Here is a 25162-nt window from a genome sequence, read left to right as displayed (position 1 = left end):
CCAGACCACTGATCTCGGGGCCAGGCCTCCCACAGGGCTGCTCTTTCAAAAGCCAGGAGGTATGCCTCCACATCATCCTCCCGTGTCATTTAATGTAGGCAGTGGCTGGCCCGTATGGTCCAGGTCCCATCACAGTTGTGGTTCAGATCCATAAGGGCCTTCATCTGGTTCATCAGCTCTTGCAGCAGGGCTCGGTCCTGGGCAGCCTGACTCATCAACAGACGATTAGTCTCCTGCTGCATCCGAGTCGCCTCCTGTTGGGCAGTTTCTTGGACCCAGGTAGCCTCCTGCTGGGCTGCGGAGACTTGTATTAGGGCCTTGACCACGTCATCCATCTTAGGGATGGGAGAGTTTTGGCTAACCCTGGTTTAAGTCCCCAGCACATAGATCCCACCACTGACACCATGTGTGTCAAATTGCCGGCACTACTTTCATGGGTCTTGTGCTTTCTCTTCTTGGGGAGGGTTCATGGCACCTTTTCTCACCTCTGAACTGGGGTATTAACTGCCCCACTCGTGTCCTAGAGGAGGGGAGTGGAGAGGGAGGGACCCTGGCCCGCCCTCTACTCCGGGTCCCAGCCCAGGGGCCCTAGGGATAGCAGTAAACTGCTTGAACTAGCGGTTCCTTCCCCTGGGCTACTTCCCTCTCCTGCCCTTCAGCTTGTGGGGCTTCCTGCCCTCCCCCTGCACAAACCAGGTGTCCCTTTACCTAGGGTCTTGGTCTTCTTAGCCCACCACAGTATTTCTCCAAACTCTCCTCTGCTTTCCTCCAAACTGCTCTCTGCTCCAACACCAATCCACGCTGCTTCAACTCCTTCAAACTGCTCTCTACTCCAGCACCAATCCACGCTGTTTCAACTCCTCCCCTTGTCTGATTGAAGCAGGGGGGTTGTATCAGTGACTGGCTTCAGGTGCTCTAATTGGCTTCAGGTGCTTTAATTAATCTATAGCAAATTTTCGTCCCTCTACAGGGAATGAGGCTTCCTTCTTACACTCTCCTGCTGCCCTCTGGCCATGCTGTATCACGATGTCTATAGCTATGTATTTCAGGGTAATGTGGGTAACAGGTGTTTGCTGCCTCAGAGAAAGCAATGAGTCTTTTTAATATTAGACCACGATTCCACAAGTTCACTTTACACATGTAAGCGCAGAATCAGATCTATGTTTATCTTTTCACTGAGGTTCAACAATTTTTAACCTGTGTTTTCTATATAACAGATATATTGGCACACAATCATCTTTATTCCCTGAGAAAAACACCTGGCTAATGAAAGTAATTTGTCTTTTAGTTCATTGCCTCTCTCATCTCCTAGGTTAAGCTCGGTATAAGAAAGGTGGTGTACATCCTAGTGATAGCCAAGTGTAGGTATGTGGGCCCACACTCACCAATGTAAATGAACTACTGCAATTTAAACCATCTGAAATTCTGGTCCATGAAGTTTGCAGATGGGATTTCTAAAGTGCGTTACACTGGCTCCTATGGAAGCAGAATTAGGCCAAAGGCAAGTTCTTTGAAAACACTAGTCCCAAATGTTTGGAAAAAATAATGTGTTACCACCAAGTGACTGACATATCTGAGTTGCTTAAAAATCTAAGCTATAGTACTTTATGTTTAATACAAATAAGACCCTACAGAGGAAATTAATTTAAGCACTAAACCTGTAAGTAGCTTGCAGGATGGAATGTTAGGCCATATCATATGCAGTATGATAGACAGTATCACATGCAACATGACTGTAGCTGTGTGAGCTTAAGTAAACTTCTGGGAGGTGAAAACAAAGACATACCTCTTTGCAAAATACTGTTAAATATTTTGGCTTCTAAAAAATTTGCTGCCTGATTAATACCATTTTAATCACCTTTGTGAAAGGCAAGAGTGACATCTATTGGTCAGCCAAGTTCTATGAGGAGGGCATGTTGTTGATATTTTAAACATTTCAAGCGGGGAAGATTGATGGGAGTGCATATTTCTATGCCCTGTTGGTAGAAATATGTTCTATGGGAGGGGAAGGGAGGGGAGGGAGGGAAAGCAAAGAAAAACCTATGCTACTCTGTGACATTTTGATTAGTGTGGTATTCCTATATTGCACACTCAGGGGTTTGGGCTAATGTCTCAAACTAAATTTAACTTCTAACAAAAAGATCTAAGAATGTATTTTTACAGCAAAATTCAATTCTGTACTTCTAATCAGGTGACAGATAACTACAAATTGCCTTGGCAAATCATACTAGCTTCACTGAAAGCAGAATGGTGCAAATGCAGAATATTTCACTTCAGAATTTGGCTCTGGCAAACCTCTGTTCCCAGTTTATTTCATGCCATCTGACCAGTCTGTACTGTTACCTCATTAGCTGTCCTTTACAGTTTACCAAGATAATAAATAAATAAATATTTTCTCAGAGGCATCAGGTCTCCTAAAGGAACAACATATGAGACCATTTATTTCAAATCAACTATCCATATTGTGGAAAGTACAATTCAATATTTTATATCAATTAAACACAAACAAGCGTGTAGATGAAGAAATATACTTTCCCCACCTAAAACAGTTTTTTATATTAACATGCACTTTTGTCATGAAAATAGGTTGCTTGCTTTTAAAATTTCATCTGCTCTTTATCTGAAATCATAATCCTGTGGCTGTGACATCACAATCGGTTACCGTGGAGATGATTATGGTGCTGAAAATAGAGGATTATTACTCCAGGTGAGGAATAAATTGCAGGAGTGGATGAACTACAGTAAGAAACAAAGATCCTGTTATTTGTGAAAAGCCTTTAGCAAATGAGTAGACAAAAGGAGTAGACAAAAGGACGGTGGTTGATACACAAGCAGAATTGTTTAAGTAGAATGTTTCCCACAAGGCATCTGCTGCTCTTTCAAACACAAAAGTATATTTAAGTAGAGCTAAAATTGGGGAAAAATAAGCAGGAAGAGAACATTCAAAGTTAGGACAAACTCTCACTCCCTAATTCATTTTGTTGGGTCGTTCCAATATATTACAACATATGTGTCATGTGATCACTCTCTAAAATCCTGATTCAGGAAAGCACCAAAGTACAGTTCTTAACTCTAAATTAAAGTTAAGCATTTGGTGCTTTCCTGAATTAGTGACTGAATTGTGACTTCTATAAAAGTTAGATACAGCTAGATGGGGTTTCTGTTAAATTATCCAGCTATTTAAAATATCACTTCTCTCTCTGTATTCACAAGGCCATATATTTAGAATTATGATGCTTTAATGGAAAACCTAAAAGGAATAATTTTGTATACTGCTCTGGAAAAGCTAGGTTCTCTGAATCCCCATGCAATCACACAGTATAGACAGTGCAACAGTCTCTACTATTACTGGCGAGTGGAGGAGTAGATCAGCTCTTCTCCCATACTGACTCACTATGATGTGATCCATTCTAACGATGCACCAACCTGAGGAGGTTATAAAGGCCACTGCCTTGCACTTTCAGCTCCGAGTGGATGGTTACCCATATGCTCAAAGGTACCTGAATTTTCCTAAGGGCAGTTCAACAGATCAACACATAAAACAACTGCATTCATATAATGTACCTTTCTTCCCTGGGGAGATGGAGTGATTGATTGATTGACTGATTAATTACATTTATTGAACCACAATACCCACACTCTGCAATGTCACATCTCATTTCTAATCTGGTTGTTGTCACAGCAGGGTTATTTACTAGACTTGTTGTTTAAGATCCATATTTTTGTGGCAGACATAAAATGTCTACAAACTAGAGGAAGATAAAGAATAGTAGCAGAACACAAAGCTACAAGGAGGGCTATATGTCAGCCAACCAGAATGAGGGAAGGGTAGCCCAGTGATCTAAGCAGGCATTGGGAACCAAAGAGTAGGGCAGGAGTTTTCAGAACAATTTTTTTAGTGGCCTCAGAGCGTGGCCACCAACTCTTGCTGGTGGCCGCTCTCATATTTTTTTCCTAAAATACTTGTGGGCTGAAGTATGAAGCCTTGGGTCCAGATCCCAAAGTCCCATGGACAGAGTATGAGGCCTGGGGATGGAGCCCGAAGCCACGCAGCTGAAGCCTGGGGCCTGCTGCTGCACAGCTGGAACCCAGGGCTGGAGCCTGAAGCCCCATGGCCAGAGCCTGCCGCCCCGTCTCCCCAGGGCTGAAGCCCAAAGCCTGAGTCCCACCACCCCTGTGAAGGTGGGGAACTCACCAGCTGCCTGCTCCTTCAGCGTTGTGCCCCAGGTGTCTCCAGAGGGGGGCAGGGTCCAACCCCTACTGGCAGCCCTAGCAACCAACACCACGGCAGTGCATCCAGGAGCAACAGGAAGGGGCTGCTACTTTGCCACTCCTTCTTCCCCTCCCCCCCACCATAGCCCAGGAGGCTGTGGCTGCAAGAAAAGCCCCTGGTGGCTACATTTGAGAAATGCTGGATTAGGGTCACAGCCAGTTGTCGAAGGCTAGAGCCCAGGGTCAAGCCAAAGGTCAGGAGCTGGATGTCAGAGCCAAGGGTCAAGCCAGAGTCCATAGTCAGATACCAGAAGGACAGGTCAAACTGGAGGTCAGGAACTGAAGGAAGCAGGGTTGAAGGCGGGGGCAGCAGGAACAAGGTAACACAGCAGCAGGCACAGTGGTGGGTATGAACATTGAGCAGCCAGTGAGCTGCTGCTGCTAGTGGCTTAAGAGCCAGCCTGCTGGCCCCTCCAGTCAATCAGGTGACATGGCCAATGAGGCACCATGGCCAATCAGGCGGCCTGCTGAAGGCCAGCTGTTCTGATGAAGCTGCCTGGAGACTAGCTCTGCTGCAGGTCTGACTCCTGACACTGTAGGTTAGTTATCAGCGGCAGTGCACATTATAATGTTGATCATTCTTATTGAAGTGAGTTGTGCCAGAGAAGGGAATCACTTACTGGAAGTGTTATAGCACAAAGGCAGATTGAAACTTACGTTTCCCCACGTTTTGCAAAGTAATGGTGGATGTGTGCTTTGCACAACATTAGATCTAAATAAAAGGTTAATTCGTTTTCTCACCATAGATTGGCTAAGCAAAGACCCTATGGGTATGTCTACACTGAAATGTAAGCCTTGGGTTAGTAGAACTTGAGTTAGAAGACCCTGGGTTTGTTAACCTCAGGCTTGAGAGTCTACACTCATTTGTAACCCTCGGTCTACATTGCATTATACTGGCCTGAGTCCAACTCCCTATATCCCAGGGTCTCTAGCACCCTCCCAAAATGTGGCCTCTCTAGCCCTTTATTCAGGGGGTAGTGTGGGAAAACTTGACTGTCCACAGAACTTGATTGTCCAAAGGACAAAAAGTCAGCCTGGTGGGGTTCTCGGATACTTTGGGTGGACTCCCAGAGCACAGATCCAATGGGGCTGCAGCTACACTGCAAAGCAATAGGACTTGAACCCTGAGTCCGGCTTGATTCAGGCTTGGACCCTCCACTCCCGTGAGGTCTTGGTAGCCTGAGTCTGAGCCGTGGATTGTCGCGATTTGTGTGTAGACAGAAAATGGGGAGGGTAGGCTTGAGTCTGAATTCAAGCCCTGTTTTTGGACAAAAATTCTGAGTTCAAGCACACTCTTGACACTCCACAAGCAAATCGTTGCTATTATTAAGATCAACAGTAAATATCTGGAACAAGTTCAGTACGTCTTGCAATCAGAAGAACCTATAGGACTTGGATATAAATGGAAAGAAATATTTCTTGTCATTGTTAGTTTGTTCTTGATTCTTTCTTGAAACTATGCAAGACATGTATCCTTTGGCCCTGTAATGCTTAAAAAATTCAGGAAGGGCTTGATCCTGTCTATTTAAGTCAAAGGAAAGATTCACATTTATTTCAACGGATTTAGCATCAGGCCTTAGGCTCAGCTCCTCAGAGGTATTCAGGTGCCTATTTGCCTCTTTAGGTATCTAACTCCACCACTCAAACAACATTAACATTTTCTCAGTAGCCTAACATTTAACTGCTCAGCTGCCACCTAACCACAGTCACCTAAATTTCCACTGGTTGGCATTTTCAAAGAGGTGTAATCCCTGACACCGTCAGAGCTAACAAGAAGCTCAGAGCCTTCGCTCAAGCCAAAACCCTGGAGGCCTTGAAGCAGAATTCTTAAACTAGGCAGGAGAATATCTATCTCAGCAGTGGGGGTATGAACATGCCTAAGACCTGACACCTATCAGACCCCACAGCAGGAGGCCCTGGATATAGGCCACCAGTGTGGGGGTGGGGATGGGGGGGAGAAGAGGGCAGCACAATATCCACCCAGAAAACAGGCAGGAGCACAGAGAAATGTAGGGTGAGTATGAGCAGGAAAAAGACTATTTCAGCTGCAAAGGCTACTTATTGTGGCTGACCTGCCTTAGGTTCCTAAATCCAGGAGAGGGTTCGCAGCTGAGGATCCCAAGTAGGGGAGGTGCTTATCTCTTGTGCATTAGCCAGGTGCACCAGGTCAGCCAGAGCACCTAACCTCCTCTCCTCTCCCCACTCCTCTCTTCAGCATTTCCTATTGGCTAGCTTAGGCAGTTCCCTGCTCAGCCTGGCTAGCTTCTGAGGACCCATTCCTGAGGCATCTGACTCTCCCCAGGCACTGTATGAGGAGCCTGGTTGCCTAGCTTGGGACTGAGGATTCCACTAGGCAGCAGGCCACCTAGCAGTTGGGCTTTGCAATGCTGAGCAGAAAAATGCCTAACTACCTTCGAGGGCTTAAATCTTACAGCTTCATTTGCTATATATGTCTCAATCCTCCAAGTTAAAATGACAGAGAGCACTTTAGCCTTCAGTGCTGACTTGATACAAACACTGAGTCTTATTTGTGTGCTTTCATGAAATTTTCTTGTTTAACACACGCTTTTCTAGTCTCCTCTACTTCCCTTGGGACCTCTTCCAATGCACGGTCTTGTCCAGCCTGGTGAACAGTGCAAATTTTCTCAGTAGCCTAACAAGAAGAAAATTAGATAGCAATAATACATTTGTAATCCATAAACCACTACAGACTTCCTGCAAGAGGAAATGTAAAGAAAAGAAAAGAAAAGAAAAGAAAAATGAAAGAAGAGATACAGAGAAATCGGGAGAGGGGAGACGTATGCACTGCTTGAGTTAGCCAGAACGGGTTCCTCTGCTGAAGACCTGGCAAGGTTTCACAGGTTAGATTTGGTTTGGTTTCTAAATAATGGCTTTCTGCAATCTCTCCTGCTCTCTCTCAGCACATTCAATTAACACACCATAGTAGAGTACTTTAAAAACACTGTATTTCACCTACTTTGCTGCCTGTGCAGCGGAATGAACAACCACTAGAGATGGAATGACCTTGTTCTATCGGCACTGAAATGACTTAAATATTTGTGGCTGATATTGTGTGTCCCCAAAATTTTAGGACAAACTGTTGCAGTCCCACTGCAAAGGACTTATTCAACCAGCACACATTTATTGTTCTTCAATTACATTTATATTACAGGGGCAAACTCTGAAATGTCTAATTTATTTATGGACCAGCAAATATCCCCACTTCACAAGCTTTCAAATTACTGAACAATTTTGACACTATTGACGTTTTGTAGTACACACATGAAATTGGTAATTATAAATGATGTTGCCCTTACCTGGGCCTAATGAGCTTTCCATTTGTGATTCATTCAATTTTCCTGTCTTAGGTAAACTGAATAAATCATGCATAATCGAAGCACCAGAGGCTCTTTATTATGCTTATTATCATTATTATTGCTAGTCGTAGTACCGTAATGTCTAATTACTCCATTGTGCTAGGTACTGTACAAACACAGAACAAAAAAATGGTCCCTCCCCCAAAGATCTCACAATCAAGCATAAGACAAGAGACAATGGATGACTACAGACAGATGGGGGAGTACAAGGGAACCACGAGACAATATTGGTCAGCATGGCGGACAGAGGTCTTGGTACCCTAGTGGCCTACCCACTTCTATCTTATTAACCAGGAAGGTGTTAATTCCTCCCAAGAGCCCTGGGTAGGGCAATTCTGAAGCTACACAGTGGAGGATCCTGTGGGTAAAAGTCATACACCTTCAAGTTTCTGAGACTGGCAAAGTACAGTAATGGGATTATTTTAATTTCATTTTCACCTTCAAAGTTTCTCATTCTTCTCTCCATAACTTGAGCAGAACACTTGAATATCATCTAATAGAGCAGTACTCATTTTATTATTTATATTTAAATGAAGAGCCTATGAATAGCTTATTATTATTATTATACTTATACTATAGTAGCACTTTGAAGCCTCAATCAAGAATTCAGGGCCCATTGTGCTGGGCACTAATACACACACACAATTAAAAGATGGTCTTTGCCCCCAAAGAGCTTAAAAATCTAAGTTTGAGATGAAAGGCCACAGGTATACAAAACAACCAAAAGGGGAAGCAAGAGGAAACAGTGAGATGATTGTGACAGGCATAGCAAGCAGCAATCACAGTTCTAGGTGGTTTAACAGTAATTAAAATATGCAACATTAAAACTAAAATCTATATTCATACTTACTCCACATAGTATTTGTCTGTTGTGATCAGACTAATCATAGCCACCTTAATCCCTCAAGTTCAACTCCGCCACCAAAGTTTGAGAAACTAAAGACGTGTGTAACAGTATCTATCTGGCAACTTAATCTAGGCTCTGGAGGATGAAAGAAAAGAGTTCTACAACTAAATCTGGGGGTTTGGTTCTGGCCAGCCTTGAATAAAATATGGTGAGCATAATAATTAGCAGATGTATCATTCAATATTACAAATGTTATGATTATCAAATGTTCCTGGGGATTGTTATGACAGCCAAGTCTCCAGTACATAGCACATTAATTAGACTATCAAGGAAGAAAACCAGCCAACAACTGCTTCACCAGCAGAGTGTAGAACTCGGAAAGCAGCAAGAACATACTGGATCTGAGTGCTCTCTCTCACTCACTTTCTTTTAAAACAGAACAAAACAAAATAAAATCCACTTTATTTAACATGGACTCCAAGTATTACTAAAAGCAAAGAGTCCCCCTAGAGAATGGATGTTTTTACTAATTGTATTTAACACTTTATAAATAAGCCAAAGGGCAATTGAATCATCCTGTGAAATTACAGTGGTTAGGATGTATTCCCCACTGGAGTTTGGGAAAGTGCTTTTCTTGTATTGCCTCAGGCTCCAGTAGGATCATCCCATCCTTGGTATAAAACAGAATTTGTCAACGCCATGCAATGTGCTTGATGCCCCTCAAGAAACAAAATCACCTACATCTGCAGAGAAACCTCCCCAGTGTAGAATATACTTGCTTCTTTGTTTTCACTGAAGTATTTAAATTAAAGTAAGACTTCATTAAAAATGAACTAATCCATGTGAAAATACATAACACATCCTAAAACAAAGTCAGAAGCGGGGGTGGCAACTAGTCTAGAAAATTATATACAGGTAGATGACTACAGATCTAACGGTACAGTTCACCTCTATAATGACAAACATATGATACATCAAACATTTGACGATACAGGAGCTCACCCAAAGAGGAGACTATTAATAAAAATAAACTGAAAAGATCATATAAACAAGAAAGCCAAGTATTTTCTCCATCAGACAGCCAATGCCTCTAAGACAAAACCTCCCCACAGGCAGCAAGCGACAGCAATAATGAATGGTTCACAGTGCTTCTGTGCTTTGTGTGTTGCAGTGGAGAGAACGTAGGCAATAAAGTGAAAGACAAGATACAAGATATCAGGCTACCGAAGAAGACTGTAACTGGCAGGGAATCGGGGATTCCAAACCAAAATGTCAAAAAGAGGTTTCCTGATTTTCTCCAATGTATTTCAGGGCCACCAAAAGCATGGATTGCAAGGCAGGGTGATTCAGTGGATAAGACTCTGGACTGTAAGCCAGAAGACTACTGTGTTCCATTCCTGACCTATTGTGTGACCTGGAGTATGTTACTTCACCTCTCTTTGCTTCTGTTGTGTGTCCCACCCTTTGTCTTATTTATTTAGATTGCAAATTTTGACCGACGGGGACTATATACTACAATGCGTTTGTACAATTCCTAGCACAACAGGGCTCAGATCTCAGTTGGGGACTCTAGGCATCACCCTAACACAAAAAGTAAACAACGATAGTAATGGCATATGGTGAAACTGGCCATCAGACAAAGAATTCCAGATCACTCAGATAATTATAGTTCACAGCATTATTAGGTCTTATTCTCCTTTATACTTTTCATCTCACCCACATATTATAACATAACAATGTGGAGTTAACTTTTAAAGGGGTGCAAGAGATATTTTCAGGTTTCAGGGTTTTCACATGCTAAAGACTTGCTTGCAACCACCATGAAAAAAAGGGAGCAAAGTAGGGATTTAGAATGGAGTTTTTCAGAGTGATAGTTTTATGCTTATCCGACCTATGTGGTGGTGTTTATAGCTCAACACTTCAAGAATCCTCACTGCAGTCACACACACACACACACTCACCCATAGTTGTGTTCCAGTGATCAGCCTGTGCCAGTAAGCAATGGCAGAAATTAAGTTTACCAAATGAATTTCTTTACTTGGGAAGAGTCTCGTTGGTTCTGAATACTTGACTTCTGAAGTCCATGTTGGTGAGGGCCATCAGAAGCCAAAGAGGTGAAAGGGGAGTTTCCACTGTATGAGGAAAGCAGGTGGAAATAGGCTGGAGGTGAGACTCTCGTGAATGCATAGGGATGGAAGGACCTGGTAATAGGAGTGAAGGGACTTGGATGGGATCTCACACTTTACTATGCATAGGGGCTAGGCAAAGCCTAGTATCAGACCTGCTTTCCAAACTTTGTTCATGGCAGTTAGGTTGCCACTCACTCTCACAGGAAACCAAGACATCAGCAGCTTTTTTTTTTGTTAGCAATTGCCTCAAACGCTGTTGAAATACAGTGTGTGAAATTTTGGCACCACTGAAGTCAGTGGGAGTTTTGCCATTGACTTCAAAAAGATAGAATACCCTTTTTGCCTTAGACGGACATATCAGGGGCTTTCCAGTGTCTAACTTTTAAAGCTAATCAATACTCTTTATGGTGTACACCTTCACACCTGTCATGTTGAGTGGATTAATTATGTGATACACAGACTCAGTACTAAGTTCACAGTGATGTGGAAAACCACCTTATCTATATGAGATAATAGCCTCTCCATGCTTCACTTACTGGTTGGGAATTACACTGGGCATAGAGGTGGAATTAAATAATTATATTGCTTAAGAATTATTCCCTCTTGCCAATCTGCTATGGACCATTTGTTTGATTGTAGGAAATTATATTCTATAATAGTCATAAAAGCCCTGTCTACACTGTGTAGAAAAATGGAGAGCTTTCATGGACATGGATCTTTCATTTTTCACCTTCAAAATTTGGGGTTGGGTAGGATGCTACAATAGAACTCTGCAAAAGAGACAATAACTGTAACTTCAGAGGAATGTTGACATGTTACTTTCACTTTTGTGCTCCACTGTAGCAGAGCCCTTCTTGAAATGACCCAGAAAGATGTGTCTTTTTCTCCTTCCCCCACCCGATACGGACAGATGGATATACCAGGGAACACTGAGACTTTGAAAAACAAATTATGCACCTCACCTAACTTGCTCCATTCTGATTTTGTGGAGAAATCCAAGGTGCACACAGATGCCCATGAACCAACCCTCAGGCCAACGTTGGTCAATCTGGTGTGAAACATTTAGTCACATTTCCCTGACACAAACTAACAATGATATAAGGAAAACACTGTATAATGGAAAGAGAAAATGTTACTCTTATTTAGGAGATCAGGAAAGTGGAAGCATGTTTTTGAGAGACCTGTTTCAGAAACAGGTCTTTTCTCAATCCATAATATTTTAGATCCCAAACAAATGATATCTGGTAATACCTGAGGGCCCAACTGTGTAATACACTTCTATTCTGGTCACACATTCTCTATAAATGAATTTAATTTGATTTCAAAGCTTACAATGTTTTGCTTCTTATTGAAAAGACTTCCTAGTATTTTCTGGTTTCACATCTACTATCTGTAGTTTAAAATAGAGATTTATTGAATGCTTGAAGATTGAAATGAGAGAGAGAGAGAGAAATGTATGGTTTGGGGGAGGGTGTTGGTTTGTACTGTAGGGGAATATGATGTGGTGGGATGTGGGATGAGAATGTAAATGTGTATTATTATGTGTTGTTGTGAAGTTAGGCAGTGTGTGGGTGGGTTGGTTTGTAATGTTTCTTTGCTAGATTTTTAGTGTTTACACTGATGAGAAATGCACTTGTGAAGTCTTAATAGCTGATACATGTAAACATTTACAAGTGGAGCAGAGCACGGGACTGTGGTGGGGTGCATGAGGTGTGGATAGTAAGGTCTGGGAATCTGGCTGAGGAGCCAAGGAGCTAGTCTGGACAGTGGGAATGGGAAGCCAAGAAGTCAAGTAACTCTCTCAACCAAGATACCCAGTTAGCCCCTCATGACCATTCCCCTGTTTCGCCTCCAGCCCACTGCCTCTCTCAGCTTCCAGTGACCAGTTAAGTATCACCAAAGGAAATGCTGACTAGAAAAATTCATCATTCTGAGATTGCTGTCTGGTTGACAATAGGATGTACACTAGCCACTGAAAGTACCTCTCCTATTTTCATCAACCATCTTCAGAGACTAGCTCTACTGGGGGAGCACCTTCCATGAGTGGCGGACACTCTATGTGCTGCTAGAGTGCAGCCTCAGTCCAAGGAACCTAACCTGGGGGTCTCTGGACTGGAAATCCCCCTGGTGAGCCTTAAGGCTGGAAAGGGGATATAAGTAGACAGGAGAGAGAGGGAGGTAGAGTGAGAAGCTGGCTGACTTATCCATGGAGCATAAGCAGTACGGCTGAGGTGCCAGTTAAGGCCGTGAAGTGCTCATGCGTCAGTACTTCATCCCTGGTGCTATAAGGTAGTTGTTTTATTTTCCATCTGCTTCCCTTGGTGAGAACAAAAGTACTTATGATGAAGAATGCTCAATGTTATTATTTGAATCTAAAATATATATGACAGAGCTTGTCAAAAATAGGAAGAGGCAGTGAATATTTGCTGAAATTGGAAATACATGAAAATATATTGAAAAGTCTAGACTGGAAACATTTTTGACCTGCTCTAATATAGACAGTGAGGGTGAGATTTTCAATAGCCCTGCATTGGCCAAACCCTCAGTGGTAAAGATCTCACTGATTTCACTGTGAGCAGAGTTAAGCCAATGATGGGGCAGCACTCCAGTATTTTCACATCCAGGAAGTTCTGGTGCTGAGCAAGTTCCTGACAATGGAAGCTCTGATACCTGCAGGAATGGTGATTTTGGTGTGGTGGCTGCTTCTCACTAGGGGAAAGAAACTATTTATATTTTAGAGTTGTCATTTTGGCCCTTTAAGCCACTGTGAGGAGAGAAATGAAATTCTGGAGCCCACAAGCAGCTGTTGTGCCCTCTTCAGGCTCTTGTTGTCTATTTTAGACTAGTGGTAGGAGGGGAGGTGGGTCCTTTTGTGTCTCTGTGGTTGTAAAGTGGGGAAGAAGATTTTTCAATTGCTTTGGCTTGCTATTCATGCCTTCATTTCAGTTCAAGGTCTTCATTTTGGTCTGCAAAGGCCTCATAAGGTCTCATCCTGGCTATCTGAGTTGGTTTTGCATCCTCTGTGCAGCACCAACAGATGAAGTCATAGCTGGGCACTCAAGCCGGCAGTCCCCAGATTTAAATGATCTGGGACACTAGCCTAGACACCCTCAATGGAGGGCCTTTGATTCTGGCATACACTTCTCCTATTAGTTTGATGCAGACAAAGTTTGTAAGTCTTCAGGACCCAGTGCAAGACCCATCACTTTTTCAAAAGCATTGGTAGAGAGGAGGGAGCTAGAACATTCTATTGGAGAGGAATGTATTTTTATTATTGAACATAATTAGAAATATATTTTATTAGAAAAAAGAAAAGGAGTACTTGTAGCACCTTAGAGACTAACCAATTTATTTGAGCATAAGCTTTCGTGAGCTACAGCTCACTTCATCGGAAAGCTTATGCTCAAATACATTGGCTAGTCTCTAAGGTGCCACAAGTACTCCTTTTCTTTTTGCGAGTACAGACTAACACGGCTGCTACTCTGAAACCATTTTTTATTAGAGTAGCTCCTAAAAGGGCCTTATCACAAAACAAGGCCCATTTTTCAAGGCACTATACATTCATGCAGTTAAAAGAAAATCCCCTGCCAAAAAGTCCTTATAGTCTATATAATCTTGGTTTTTAAGTTTAAAAAAATCATTTTTGCTATATTGAGATTTTTTTTTAAAAAATGCACCAAGACCCTTTGGTATGGACGTATTGTATAGATCCCTGAAACAAATTGCTCTGCCTCAGTATAAGGAACTAAACAATATGCTATTTTATGAGGCATTGATACAAATCAGAATATTGTATGTCATTTGAGTACTACAGCCATGCTCCTTGGCTTCTAAAACTTAAAAAAAACCACAACTGATGTTCAGACAGAACACTACTAACCTTCTGAAGTTGTCATTGTGAGACACAGACATATTTTAACGTTACAACATAGCCCTCCCATTACCTAAACTAAATGCCTCTCCAATTAGACATTCAAACATTTATTTTCAATTAAATCAAATAGAGTTTAGGATGATTTTTGTTTTCCAGACAGACTGAAAATAACCCCATTATATTGTTTTTGGAGGTTAGAGTGGAACTAGATACTCTCTGCCAACTGCTCACAAGAGAGCAGCAATTACTACCTATAGGGCTTTTTGTTCTCACTAACCGAAAATATCCGCTTCTGATGCAGCAGCGATAAACTGCTGCTGGGAGTCTATTTAAGTCTGATTTAAAAAAGATGGAGAAAAAAAACTGGAAAAGCATGGCAGATTGCACTTTTATGGTACTTATAAGATGATCTTATCCTCACTGCAATATAGCCATTATATGGATTATGTTTGAAGCGGGGCAGGAAGGTCTGTTTCAGAACTGCATTATCTAAAGTACCATAAAGCATTTTTTTTCTTTTAACACTGGTGGCAGAAACTGTTGAAACTTTTTCTTGTCTATGTACTCACCTACCTAATGTGCCTGGCATTTATCTATATCTACTAAAAATGCCAAAGAGATCGTTACTGAGTTTATTATATAATACTTTATTATATAGTCAGCATTTTTAATTATAAGCCTGCAGTTTAACATAGATCCATGAGACAGACATGGTAGCATTCAAGCAGATGTTTAATCATCCAGCCACCCAAAAAGCCTTTGTGTCTGGGGTAGGAGACAGGGATTAAGATGCAAACAAGTATATCCTATATATTAAAGTAATCATTAAAATACAAATCAGAACCGCAATCCATGGGGGCCTATTATATTAGTGGAGATATAAATAGATTTAATACATGTTTGGAATGAAAAGAAAAATATTTTAAATAGTGGCTGGTACATTAGCATTACATTGATTTTTCATGTGCTGATATTATTTTAAAATGAAATTCTTATTGGTATCTAACAATATTGTAGTTCCCAAAGCCCGAAACCAATTAACTTCCTATGGCTGTATATTTACAAAATATAAGACAATGCACCAAAACGCTTTGATTTTTGCAGTCACAATACAAGATTACGTTAACAGGTTGACCTGGTGATACTGGCTACACTACAGGCTGCAGAGCTGGAAATACAGGAACAGGAATGGGACTGAAGCCCAGATATTCACAGGGCTACAACCATATCTCCAAAACTGAAAGAACAATTTTCAGAATCCAAGTTTCTGAGCCCACACTTCCTGTATCCAAGTTTTGGCATGCAGCCTTCTGGAAAAGTGGGCCTGGGTCAGTGCTTTCTGGGCCAGCAGCATTCTGGCTCTTTGTTGAATTGACCTTTTTAGTCTGCTGGTGAGTTACAGAGAAGATAATAGAAGAGGAATACTTGTGGCATCTTAGAGACTAACAAATTTATTAGGGTATAAGCTTTCATGGGCTAAAACCCACTTCATCAGATGCATGCAGTGGAAGATACAGTAGGGATATATATATATATACACACACACACACATACAGAGAACATGAAAAAATGGGTGTTGTCATATCAACTCTAATGAGACTCATCAATTAAGGTGGGCTATTATCAGCAGGAGAAAAATAGCCATTCAGCACCACATGATGGAGATGAGGAAAACAGGAAGTGTTACAATTGCATTTCCACAGAATGAGAGAGGAGCTATCTTGATTGAAGCAGATGTGGGCACAAAGGGATAAAGAGCCCCTGTTTAGCTGGCAGTTGAGAAGGGTACTCTAGCCCCACACAGAAGAAATAAATATGAGCAAAGTGACACAATGTAAAATTTTTATGAGGGAGGAAAAGCAAGTGAGGGGAGCAAGAGGGAGCGAGTGATTTTTATTAGGGAGGAAAAGCAAACAAATAAAAACAAATACAGCTAGAACTGACAGGACTAAAGAACTCTGGGAATTAATGTTTCTCCCTTGGAACACTGCTTGAAATTGGACAGTGGCCAAAACTCATTACTATCAGATGACAGTAGAGAGGTCTATGTGAAATGTGATGGCATAGTAGACATGGCGTAGAGATAAGAAAACACTAGGGCAATAGATATCCTTGTAGGTAGTCTCAGGAGACAAAGCAAAAACAAAAGGACAGAGAAGGAATTGCCTTTTCGCTCTAAGATTGGAGTTGCCGCATCAAGGGGATAGTTTGGAAGAACTACTTGAGTCCAGTGTATCTGCCATACCCATTCTGTGAATAAATAAAGGACGTCACTTTCCAGAATAGTCAATCTGATACAATTCAAGAGCACTGAAACATTTGTCAATAATTGCTGAAGCAGGTATTTTACAGTAAAGTGAAGATGAAAAGGGGAGGAGATGAGCAATCAGAAAAGTTGATTAGATGGGGTCAGGCTGAGGTTATAACGCAATAAGATGAATCTTAAATGTTACTTTCATAATCTACTGCACTTAGTCCATATGGTTGTAATATTTTCACCTAATGAAGCCAGGCATTTTTGCACTCTGGTAGTCTGTTTATAGTGTTTATTTTCTTGTTGGTCGTAAAGGAAAATATACATCCCTTCCAACCTTTTATAATTGTTTCAGGCCAATTAAGCCCTGAAAACCCAGAAACAAGACTAGAATGCGGAATGTTTAATTTGCATATCCAAAATTCCAATTATGTGTACAGCAATATGCAGATTAGATTGTTTCTCATTGTCAGGGAACTGAATGGCAACAGAACTGCCTCCTTATCCTTGTAAAATAACTTCCCCTATAAATAAACATCTTGATTAGATTCAGCACTGGATGCCTGGAACCGGAGAATCCATGATACATCTGAAAAAAGCAAATAATCTTGAGACTCAAACATTGATGTTTTCTGGGCTCCAGGAGAGAAAGAGCTAAAAGAGAGACTCTGCCATTAAAATTGGGGTATTTGATAAGCATAGAAATCTTCTCCAGGCATCATCACTCAAAGCAGTAGATTTTGGAAAAAGGAGAAAAAAATGTTTCCCCAGATGAATAAATACTTAATCTCCGTGTTAGAAGTCTAAAGGATTACCTAAAAGGAGCAAGTCTGAAGCCCTTATATAACTCCTCTCTCTAATTAGCACATTGGGTGGGCTAATTTCTATGCAACATATACATCCTAGCAGGCTTTATGATACATGTCAATTATGCGAGACCTACCCCTATAACTCCAACTATAATTCTTAGAGCCATAGCTAAAGCACATGGCTTAGGAGAAGTGTGAAGTGCGGGTAGGCATTCCAGTGGACCAAGACAGATACTCAAGAGAAGAGTTGGGAGAGAAGTCATCAGTGAGGAGGGGCTTGTGGTAGTAGAGATGCAGTGTACAATGATTTCACTCTGGGCCAGTTTCAGTGGGACTGAAGATATAAAACAGCCTACATTAAAATCCCTGTTCTCAGAGACACATATTAAAGCTGGCTCTGCAGCAGAAACTCTCCTGTAATCTACAATGTTTTTCTTGCAGACAGACTTGCCAATATTTTAGTTTTGAAACCAGGGACAACTGTATTCAATGCTAAACTTCATGCATGAGAGAGAAGCATACAGAGGGTACATGAGAAACTGGGCAATGTGTTCATTTGCTTTCAAATTTAAACAAAATGTTGTTTCCTAAGAATAAACTAAGGAAAGAGGGAAATACAGCTTGAAAAACAAATTTACTGCACATTAGATATAGTTGCTGGTGTTCTTTATATTTTGTTCCTAAAAGAATATAGGATTGAATTCAGGGCCCAGAAATGTCTGCATATGAACATTACAGGAGATTTATTTATGGCGCACCTGAACTCCACAGCTATTGCAGGCTAATCACATCCTAAGAAGGAATAAACACACTATGAAATAGCTACATAGGGTAGGTCTACATTGTAGCTGGAAGAGAGCCTCCCAGCCCGGGTTGAGAGACACATGATAGCGCAGCCTGAGCTGGTGCACTAAAAATAGCAGCGTGAGCATGGCGCCTCAAGGTAGGGATTCGGGGGCAGGGGGGAGGGCTTGAGAGCCTGAGTTTCAGCTTGAGCCAAATCACCCATGCTTCTGTTTTAAGTGAGCTAACTTGAGGCCCACTAGGGTATGTCAACCTGGGCTGGAGGTCTTGCTTCCAGCTGTAGTACAGATATATCCAGAAAGCTTATGAGACACCCATCCTCCCCTTCCCCATGGACTGGGTATGGTACCGGTTCGTTGAGGTTGATAGCAAAGGAGGCAATGAGCCTATGCATTCCTTCCTCAGTGTCCCAGCAGAGAGAGGGAGTGCTGTATTAGTTTCTTCTCCCTCTTCCTGTCTCTTTTCCAGTCCCTCTAAGCAGATCTAGGTACTGGAGGAAGTCCTGACCCTGTTGAAGTCAATGGGAATTTTGCTATTGACTTCAGTGGGGTAAAATTTCAGCTACTATCTAAACACAGACATTATAAGATGGGTTCACAACTAGTTGAAAGACTATACACCAAAGTGTTTGCAACCCCTTTCAGCTTGGTGTCATCCATAAACCTTATGAGCATACTCTCCGCTCCACTGTCCAAGTCATTAATAAAAATATTGACTAGTGCAGGACTCAGGACTGCATTACTAAGAATATGGTAGGTATTTTGACCACCCACCTTCCAAATTACTTAATTTGTGAGAAACATTTAGCCTTGAGCTCCTTCCTGTATTTCACAGCAATGCTTCCTTCCATAAGAAAGTATGTAAAATCAGGCACTTTGCTTGCAGGATTGAATTCAAAAGGTGAAACTAGAAGATTTGGGGCTACACAATATGAATAAAGAAGTCAGATATGTGCCTTTGTCTCCACTGAGGCTTTGACAATTTACTCATTGCAAAAAAAAAGCAGCCATTCTTTACAACCCAGCATAAAGGGGGCTTTTCCAGCTCTGCTTCCCAAATCTCTCTCAGGAACAAACACAGGCGTGAAATTAATTTCTTTTCTGCCAGGGTACAAACACAACCACCAGAGGGGTTCTATATGTCCATTTATATCTCTTGCGACCAGTGTAGTTTCCTCTCTGTTCTAACCCACAGAATTCTCTTCCTCACTGGTATATAAAACATCCCAGCCTGGCTGCCTGATGAACTCTGGCTCCCTCCCCTCCCAGACCCTTAATTCACTCCTGACTGATCCCTGAATCCTGATGATAAGCACAGGAGAGAAAGAGACATTTAGACATGATGCCTCTGCAATGGCCACAGACCCACTGTTCAAAACCTAAATGTGTAGTATTTCCCATTACAGTGCTCCTATAAGCATCCACAATCAACTATGCGCACACAAAAACACACTCTCCACCTTGGTGACTGAGGGAAGTTTGTGCAGGCTGTGGCAGAGGTAACCAACGCCTCCATTACAAAGGGTATTTCCTAAACAGTATTAAAGCAAAGTTATATTTGAAAATTGAAACAAAAAAGTCAGAAAAACTCAACAAGCTATAAGTCAAGCACAATGTTAACTTAGCACATTGCAACCCACATAAACAACAAGAAAGAGCCACGTCCTGGTATCTGGATAAAGCACATGCGCCATAGTTCAGGAAGAGTGTGGGGAGAAGGAAAGATAGCATAAAGCTCACCATTGCACTTCCCCCATCCTGGTGCTCTTGTGCATGAAGCCAGTCCCCCAATGTAAATTAGAGCAGCCCAAAGCACCCGAGCTGCAGCTGGAGATTAGTAGAGTTTAGGACTTGCATAGTCTCTGACAGCAGGGAGGGAGCAAGGGTCCAGATGGGAATTCTGTTAATTCAATCTCTCACAGAACCAAAGATCAATGGGGATGATTCTACAACTTTTTAAAAAAATTCCAGTGCAGGCAGTTTTTCTTCAGCAAGCTTTTTTTGCTGAATTTGCATGCTAAACATTGAAGTCCTGAGGACCTTAAAGTGAAACTGATTGCAACCAACAGTGAAACTGACTCTTTTGATTTTCCTTACCCAAACTAAAACATGAAAAAAGGTAGACTGCATAAACAGTGAACAGTGAGTTGGATTTTTTAAATTCTGTCACTTTTAAAAATCTAAGATGACAAGGTATAGAAAAGATTATTCTTTCAGGGACAAAATGTATTTTTTAAAGTTAACGTTGTCCTTTGTGCTGAACAAATAATTATCTTCATTATTTTCCTCCTGTATTTTGGACAAAAGCTAATTTTTTTATCAGTGAATTATAAAACCCTGGGAAAAAGGTTTACAATGGGAGCACTGACATCCCCTTAATGGCAGAGGTGCCAGCTGAGGCAACTGTAATAGAGAAGATATTTCAAAGATAAGAATCAAAGTGTTTTATCAAGGTTGTTCATCCTATTATGATCTCTACCTCTACAAATCTTTTCATGTAGAAAGTCACCTGCTGGACGAGAGGCTGTTAGTATTAATCTGTATATAAAGCATTTTTCAGTTACAGTTTGTGCCTGAACTATCAATGAGATTTCTTGTGTGGATTTTTCTTTTAATGAATTTTAGCTTAAAATGTTCCAAGTTCTAGAATATTTTAGAACTTGTGAAAAGTTCAAATCTTTCATTCTGACACACAAAATTATACTTCCTGTAAGCAGTAAAGATCAGATTCTGTTCTCAGCTGCACTGGTACAAATCCAAGGTAACACCATTGAAATACTGTAACTGACCCTGGATTTACATTGTTGTAACTGAGCTCAGAATGTGGCCCAAAGTCGTTTCATGTTGTGCTGAGATGTTGCCAGACCTTGGAGGTATTAAGGTGAGGTTAAATGCTTCAGCCACCTGAGAAGTAGCAGTATCTCAGTACAATACACACTTTTGAACGTGTTATTGCAATTCTGAAATCTCCCAATGCAAATATTTTCAAATGGGGAAGAAAAATATATTACATGTTTTTTTCAATGTACTGCCAAACTCATAAAATAAATCCAAGAGGTAAATGAAATTAGTTAAATAGATTAAAAATAAAACTGGCTTCCATCCCCAACTGCCTTTGTGGTTCAGGGAACACCTACTATATTTTCATTAAAGTTAACCAGTTAAAATGTCACTGGATTTCTTTTAACAAAGAGCTCTGGTAGATTGGCTAAAACACAGACTAAAACACCACAGGTCTCTTGTTTCATTGAGTGCTAGAATGGTGACTGCAATATTATTATGTATTACTGTATTATGCATTTTAAAAATAAAAATAAGGTACCCTAACACACATTGTTATTACACACTATATGAACAGCATCCTTCTGACTATGTGTTTGGCTGGGCTCCATTATCTTCACACTATTGGACAGTGATACTAAAGAAATATTTCTCTGTGTGTGTGTGTGTGTTATAAAATAATGCTTTCACCCACTTACTATGATTGATGCACTGTTTGATTTAGTTGGGCATGCCTTCCATTATGATGAGATAAGTATTCAAAATATGTTAGCTATAAGATTTAAGATACAGATGAGACTGAAAAGGTCTAGAGAAGGGCAGCAGAGTATTTTTATAAAGGTATAGTTGGACTGTCTAGAGATTGCAAAATCAGGATTATTTATCCATGAAAGAAAACTTAAAAGTATTCCTGCAAACATGTTTACACATGCTTAATTTTATACACGCAAGTAGTCACAATGAAATCAAAGGGCCTACTCGTATGCTTAAAGAAAAGCACAAGCAGGAAGGAAAACTTGATTAAGAGAATGTATTAAAATTATGAATATTAGAAGTGAATGTGCATCAGCCCCAACTCTTTATCCTGTCCAGTAATAAAAGAACAAGCATTTACAGAGATTATAGACCCAGCACAACATGATTGGGGCGCCCTGACTTTATTTCCAGTTTAAACAGAATCTTACCTCATTGCTCTATCCCCCCTGGTGGCTGCTCTAAATATTTTTAACTAACACCACAATTTTCATATAGTATAATTAATGGTTCATAAGTTTAGAAGAACTTAAAAGAAATGTTTCTTTATATATGCCACTATAAGTGAGAGCCTGAGCTGGAGTGAGTAGCCTGTGAGGGCAGCATGTTTGACTGAGCACAAATGGAATTTCCAGAGAAGAAACTTAGTTCTTTTAGCTTTTTGGGTGCAGCGTACAGCTGGTTTGGAATTTTTTGTTGATTTTGGTTTTCCATCAAAAATAATTTAAAGTTTCTGCATAATTAAAATTTTCCAGAGGAACATTTTGATTTTGCTGAATTTCAGTTTTCCTTGGGAAAAGTGAAATGAAATATTGCATTTCAGGTTGTTTAAACCTGGGTCTATCCATTTCAATTTGTTGAACTGAACTGAAACATTTTGCTTAGAGTCAGTTTAACATTAAGCTGCTTATTCTCATGGGAGTTGTAATTCAGATACCTCAGGTACCCATTCTACCCTATGGTTCCTGGCTAGACTACATAATCCAGGAAACACTCTGGCAGAGCCATGTGTTGTCATATATATTTCCTGGGTCAATATGGTCTCTTCCTATATGTCCAAGTGGTCACCCCATATAGATCTTGTATCACTTCCTGCTAAGAACTTAGAGCCCAGAGCAGATTAGCTCTGTGACTTTTGGCTACTAGTGGGCAGAACAGTGGCAGGACACTATAGGCTCAAGTGACAGCAGGAATTTGGAGCCAGCACAGTCAACAGATTTCACACCCAGAGCTGGAGTCAAAACTCTAGCACTGCCCGCCCTCACCTATCTTTGTTAACACCCCAGTTTCCAGAGCGCTCAAGTTCCTGCTCTATGCCCAAAGCACCCCTTTGGAAATTCCCCTGACTCTACATATTCTATGTAGCATCTGATCCCTTTCAAGGACACAATCACTCATAATAAAGTAAGTTTTAATTAAGATCTCTCTTTGGCACAGAACTAGCCAGGGAACAGCTGCTCTATTCTGGGCTCTACGGGCCCACTGCGATAAAAGGGACATGCCAGCCATGCTAAATTTGTGTCGGGTTGGAAAGGACAACTTTTAGGAAAGGACTCATTACCTAATTGTTATTGAGGTTAGTGAGGCTAACATTTTATAACCCCAAAAAACTATTAAATCTAACTTCTTGTGAAACTGCAAGGTACCATTCATCACCACACTGAATCAAAACACGTATGAGATGCCTCTGACTATGCAAACTATTGGACATTTTGAAAAATACACATTGCTTCAGTGCTTCACAGGACTTACTTTTATCTTTCTCTTCTCTTGCTGCTTCATTTCTTGACTTTCCCCTATCTTTCTTCTCCTTTGCCTCATTTTCTGGGTCTGTTTTCTATTTTTCATCTTGACAAGGAAACTAGGCTTGTGGGACAAGAGGCTTTCTATTACTCCACTGTAACAATGGATTTAACAGAGTGGGCTGGGTGTCTGTGTGGAATTTAAGAAAGAGTGGTGCATAAGCTAATACCATAGCACTGTTTGTGAATTTAAAAACTTTACAAGTATTTATAGCTGGCATTGTTGGTAAAGGGCAAAGGGCATCCATGAACCAGAAGAGTTAAATGGGCATGTAATTTCTAGATACGATTAAAAAACAAAAGCACCCCTCCCCAGATTTTCAAAATAGCTCAACACCAAGGATTTCCCATATGTACCCCTCCCCTGCCAAAGTCCCCAAAATGCATTCTCTACAAAAGCACAAATATGGAATGGGGGGGAGGGGTGAGTTATAAAATATGAAACATCTTAATTCTGGTGACCCCTCCCCCACCTTTATATAATTGGCGGAAGGGAGGAAGCAAAGGAAATGTAAGGTTGAATCTCTATTGTTTTATGATACACATGGTAGTGCAGAGCAGTTGAAATTAACAAATAGCCAGAGTTAAGCACCTCCATCTCAAAAGCTACTAGGAGAATGTATGCTAAGAAATTAAGTGAGACTGTTTCTTTTGCAACAAACTAGAACATGGGGGAAAATATGTGGCCTTCTATCTAGGACTGAAAGACACTCAGATAACAGTGTGGTGAAAGGAGCCTAAACAGCTGAAAAGAAAGTGCATCCTTCCAGGGTGTTTTTGACATCTACCTAACATCCTATGGAAAGTCAGGGGTTATTTGTTAAAGGTGATGGTTGTACACATTTATAAGATGTGACTATATTCCAAGAGTCAAATTATCAAAAAACGGCCTCTAAATTTGAATCTGTAGTTTTGTCCATACAATCATTTGTGCCTTCTGAAGTGCCTGCAACAAAGATCATTTGCTTGAACAAACTGACTGTGTGCACAAAAATTATGCTTTTTGTGGGCACATATATTTATCGATACTTTGCAGGTGCAGATTTAAGCTCTGATTGTGTGCTTCACATCAAGCACATGAGTAGTCCTGCTGACCTAAAGAGTGCTTGCAAGTGTCTGCAGAATCAGAGCCTGTGAGGCCACACTACAGACCCTTCCCTTTGAAAATCTGGGCCCAAGTATCAACTACCTATTCATATTTGTGAGAATACCGTGTTGGACTGAAGTATTTATCTTGCTTTTATTAGAAATTTAGGATTGTAAATGTTGGAGCTCGTGAAATAATAGAAAATCTTTTCCAAAATAGTTCACCCAAATAAGAAACCCAATTTTGACTTGGCCTGTTCATGAACTCCTATTTGTTGTTGTGTGTGAATATTGGCATGACCAAAATTTAGCTTGCACAAAACTTTGCAAATATTGAATATTGGGTAAGTTGTAAAGATTTCTTCAATCAAGAAA

The 25162-nt window shown here is 40.9% G+C and overlaps 1 long non-coding RNA gene across 1 annotated transcript in view; it reads right to left on the bottom strand.

The window, feature by feature from the left end:
• Positions 1-23667: 23667 nt before the first annotated feature.
• Positions 23668-25162, bottom strand: part of LOC122461441 — a 180099-nt gene continuing 178604 nt past the window's right edge. The window contains exon 4 of the long non-coding RNA XR_006283328.1: positions 23668-23831. This is a non-coding gene — a long non-coding RNA (uncharacterized LOC122461441). The remainder of the gene's footprint in view (positions 23832-25162) is intronic.

Source organism: Chelonia mydas, chromosome 8 (assembly GCF_015237465.2).
Source record: "Chelonia mydas isolate rCheMyd1 chromosome 8, rCheMyd1.pri.v2, whole genome shotgun sequence".
Taxonomy (NCBI): Eukaryota; Metazoa; Chordata; order Testudines; family Cheloniidae; genus Chelonia; species Chelonia mydas.
This window is presented reverse-complemented; position numbering and strand designations above follow the sequence as displayed.